Consider the following 5,041-nt stretch of genomic DNA (forward strand, 5'->3'; position numbering starts at 1 on the left):
GCGCGGCGAGCGCCTACGCCGGCGGCGACCAGGCTGGAGCAGCGGCTTCCGCACACATCGATGCGAAGGAGCGTCGGAGGGATGATGCGCACGCGCACGCGCACACCGGGGCCGCCTCCGTGGGCGGACGTGGGAGGACGCGCCCCCCTCCCCCGGCCGGCGCGAGGCTCCCGGTGCTCCCCGTCCGTCCCCCGGGTCCGGGTGACAGGCTCGTGTCCGCGAGGCCTCCGTGCTGCCGCCGGAGGACGCGGGCTCCCGCCGGTCGGGGCGCGGTTGTCAGCCCGCGAGCCGCTGGGCTCGAGCCCGGACGAGCTTCCTGCGCGTCCCGGGCCCTGGGCGGCTCCGTGGCCGGCGCTCACGGCCGTACGGGCAGCTTGTTCCCGCTGCTCAGGTTCTGACTGAAGTCCATACTTATTTTATTATTTTATTTAACTTTAAGATTTTATTCACTTATTCCTGAGAGGCACGGAGGGAGGCGAGACGCCGGCGCCCCGCGGGGAGCCCGACGCGGGCCTCGATCCCGTGACCTGGGTCACGCCCTGGGCCGCAGGCGGCGCTCACCGCTGAGCCTCCGGCACCCTTGAACTTTTTTTTTTTTTTTTGATTTTTTAAAAAGATTTTATTTATTCTTGAGAGACACAGAGACGCAGGCAGAGGGAGAAGCAGGCTCCTCAGGGAGCGCCATGCGGGACTGGATCCCGTGACCCGGGTCACGCCCTGGGCCGCAGGCAGCGCTCACCGCTGAGCCACCTGGACCGCCCTTGAACTGTTTTTTTTTTTTTTTTTAATTAAAAAAAAAAGCTTTTATTTATTTATGAGAGACACAAAGACACAGCAGAGAGAGAAGCAGGCTCGTCGGGGAACCCCACGCGGGCCTCGATCCCGGGACCCGGGTCACGCCCTGGGCCGCAGGCAGACGCTCCCCTGCTGAGCCCCCGGCACCCTTGAACTTTTTTTTTTTTTTTTTAAGATTTTTTAAAATTTATTTTTGAGAGACACAGAGACGCAGGCAGAGGGAGAAGCAGGCTCCATGCGGGGAGCCCGACGTGGGACTCGATCTGGGACCGGGTCACGGCCTGGGCCACAGGCAGACGCCTCCCCGCCGCCCCCGCCGCCCGTGACTGGAAGGATGAACCCGGCTTGGTCCGAAAGCGGAGAAAAGATGTGTCGGGGCGAGGGCGGTGAGCGGCCGTGGGGTCCGCAGCTCGTGCCGCCTCGGCCCACAGGTCGTCGAGGGCACGGGTCGCCGGTGGTCCTGGAGGCGGCGGGGAGCAGCTGCGAAGGGTGGAGCGGGGCCCCGTCCTGACGGCGCTGGCGCCTCGGGCACCCGCTGCTGCCGCCCGAGGGCGGCTGGAAGGGCCCGTGAGGAGGATCCGGGTTCATGAACCAGGGTATTCGGGAGAGTTGCTTTTGCTTTATTTGAAACCCGGTAATATCAGTATTTGTGGGGCGTGCACTATGTGGTGGCACTTGGGTGGGGATTTTTGCATTATTTGCTTTAAGGCTCGTAGCAGTATAGGAAGTAGAGGTATCCTCATCCTCGTGTCACATATGAAGAAATGGAAGGAGAAAGAGGGTAAGTATGCTTCCGAAGCTTCCAGGTCTGGACTTAACTCTAGGTCTGGGGCACCTGGGCGGCTCGGGATCCGGGATCGAGTCCCGCAGCAGGCCCCCCACAGGGAGCCTGCTTCTCCCGCTGCCTGTGTCTGTGTGTCTCTGTCTGTCTGTCATGAATAAATAAATAAAATCAGGGGGGGATCCCTGGGTGACTCAGTGGTTGAGCGCCTGCCTTCAGCCCAGGGCCTGATCCTGGAGACCCAGGATCGAGTCTCACGTCAGTCTCCCTGCATGGAGCCTGCTTCTCTCTCTGCCTGTGTCTCTGCCTCTCTCTCTCTCTCTCTCTCTGTGACTATCATAAATAAATAAAAATTAAAACAAAAACAAAAACGAATAAATAAATAAAATCTTAAAAAAATAAAAATCTCCGTTAGTTTCAAAAATAGTGTTCTCTTTTCCACACTTCACGTTCTCCAGAAGCAGAACAGGTGTTTGGAGAAAGATGGCCATCTCTGGCTTGGGCTATCTTGAGTTTGAAGACGCCTACGTGGAGTTCAGGTGGACTTGCCAATAAGTCATTTGAAAGTAGGCCTATTGCTCAAGAAAGTGGTTTGTACAGGAGACCGAGATTTGAGAGTCATTGGCATATGGGTAGTAATGAACACCATGGGAACCCCTTAACCTAGAGTTCAATAATGGGCTTTATGGGACGGGAGAAAGGTCAGTGAAACTCTTGAAAATGTATGCAGATTTTTGTATATTTGTAAGTAGATTCATTATTTTTCCCCCGTAGGGAGAGGGTACATAGCTTCAGATTCTTAAAGGAGTTCGTGGCTCCGTTAGTCCAAGACATACTAGTGTAGAGTGTAAAAGTAAAAGGGCAAAGTCAGGATACCAGGAAACACTAATTAGAGGGGTAACAGAAAAAAACCTAGTAACAAGACTGGCAAGTTTCAGAAAGGAGAAGGAAATCAGGAGTGTTAGATGTCAAGAATGATTGCCGTTGCTCGTATTATTAGGTGCTACAGAAAGACCTTAGCGAGGTTCATTTTATTTGATAAATCCAGCAACAGTGACTTTGTCGGAGGAGTTTCAGTGGAGCAGGGTATGGGGGGTGGAATTTTGATAAGTAGATACTCAGAAGGTGAAACAAACTTCCTGAGGACAGAGGCTTCATCTGCTTGTTCACTGCATCCCCGGCACTTTACTATATTCCTGCCACGGGGGGGGGGGGGGGGGGGCGGTGGGTGGGGGGACCATACATGTTTGCTGAGTAGATGACGAAGTGTGGATGGTTAATAACCAGCTGCTGGTAGCCGCTGCTGCTTTCCAGGCTCCGTTGCTCCTGGCATCTAGCTACCCAACACCTGGGCTGGGAGAGGAGTAGGGTCTGTACTGCGTGAGGGGAGACACTGACACTCGGGCCCAAACTGCTTGCTGCCATACAAATACCTGCAGTGGTGACTATGGGATCAAACCCGGGATTTGTCTGGCTCCGAAACCCCTATGCCTTCGACAACAATACAGCGCGGAAGATGAAGGGGTGAGTAGCTATCTCTCCGCTTACTTCGGTTCTCTCCTGCCTGCTTCTCCTTTTCTCTCTCTCTCAGATTGTGCTGCTGCTTCAGATAAGCGAGGACCTCGGCAAAACTGTAGAAATGGATCCGTTCACCAGATTACGAGACTATTCAGAGGCCAGCCAGTATATCACATCCTTGGGGGTTTTCTTTCTCATCTCACGCATTCAGCTGCGTGCATTGATGTTTTTTGGTAAATGTATGCCTTCCTTTTGATTCTAGAACACACTGATTCTGAGTAACAAAAAGACGCATACTTAGGCAACGGAAGGAACGTATAGTCATGGCTAAGTGCTCAGTTTGGAAAGACTGTTGCATCGTAGCTAATTCTTTCTGTAAAGGTAGTAGGATTATAAAACCAAAAGACAAGATGGACTAATTTCTGCTCAACCAAGCATATCTAAAGCACAGTAGAAGTTTGAAGACAATATTTTGTGTTATTTTAATAAACTCTGCATGGAACTATTACCTGGTTGCAAGAAAACAACATGCAAAATGATAATAGAAATGTAAAAAAGGTGTGGATGAAAGTAAAAATCTGTGAACACTTGGTTTTTATTATTTGACTCAGTCACAGAACTTGACTATTATCACAACTTTTAAGTTCCTTATGCCAGTGATGCAATATCTTTTTAGTATTCGATACATTAAGATAGACATATATATATATATATATATATATTTAGCCATTTCTAGAAAACTCAAACTTTTCCTGGAAACACCTTATGTGTTCTAGCCATCTATTGCCATGTGGCAACATATGAATATTGTAGAGGGTGAATGTTGGGGTCTCTAGGGTGTAATGGTAGAGAAGCCTTCTGCTTAATATTTTGATTTTCAGGTTTTTCTTTTTTAAGATTTTATTTATTTATTCATGAGAGAGAGAGAGAGAGGGGCAGAGACACAGAGGGAGAAGCAGGCTCCATGCAGGGAGCCTGACGTGGGACTCGATCCCAGGTCTCCAGGATCACACCCTGGGCTGCAGGCAGCGCTAAACCACGGCACCACCGGGGCTGCCCTTATTTTCAGTTTGAACGTGATTCATACAATCAGTGGACTTTACTTGTGATATTAGAAATAACAATTACCTATTTGCTCATCTCTCTGCCTCCTCATTACAATGGAGACCATGATTTTATCTACTTTTTTAACAAAGATTTTATTTACTTTTTAGAGAGGGAGAGAGCGAGCTAGGGAGTGCATACAAGCTGGGGGAGGAGCAGAGGGAGAGGGACAAGCAGGCTGTGCTGAGTGTGGAACCCGATGTGGGGCTTGATCTCAGGATCCTGAGCTGAGATCAAGAGTCAGACACTTAATTGACGGAGCCTCCCAGGTGCCCCAGATATTATCTACTTTATAGATTATATGAGATAATCCATGTAAAGGATTTAGCGTGGTACACAGTACTTAGTGTGCAATAAATGTCATCTGAGATCATCTTTATTATCATCAGCATTATTGTCATCATTGAACTGCTCTGAACTTTATACTTGTAGCTCTGGTTTCCATATATTTGCACAGTGCTTGTTGGGGCCATACAATAATGTTTTCTTATGTGAGATTGACCAGGAGGAAGAAAGGAATGGTAGCAGTGGGGCTTGCATCATGTACGTTACCCCAGTTGTAGATAATCAGAATCTATGAAGGGTTTAGGAAGCTGCATTTTCAGAAATTCTTCAGGGAATTTTTATAAGAACTAGAATTTGAGGAACCTAAATTGAAAATAACTTTATCTACCGTAAATTGAAAGGCTCTGCATTAGCAGCTGGAGACAAAAACCCATTTCACAACTCATCCCCTACTAATGCAGCACACCACCACAAAAAAATAAATATTTATTTTTTTATAAATAAAAGATAGGGCAGCCCAGGTGGCTCAGCAGTTTAGCGCCTGCCTTCAGCCCAGGG

The sequence above is a fragment of the Vulpes lagopus genome, chromosome 24 (assembly GCF_018345385.1).
Source record: "Vulpes lagopus strain Blue_001 chromosome 24, ASM1834538v1, whole genome shotgun sequence".
Classification (NCBI taxonomy): domain Eukaryota; kingdom Metazoa; phylum Chordata; class Mammalia; order Carnivora; family Canidae; genus Vulpes; species Vulpes lagopus.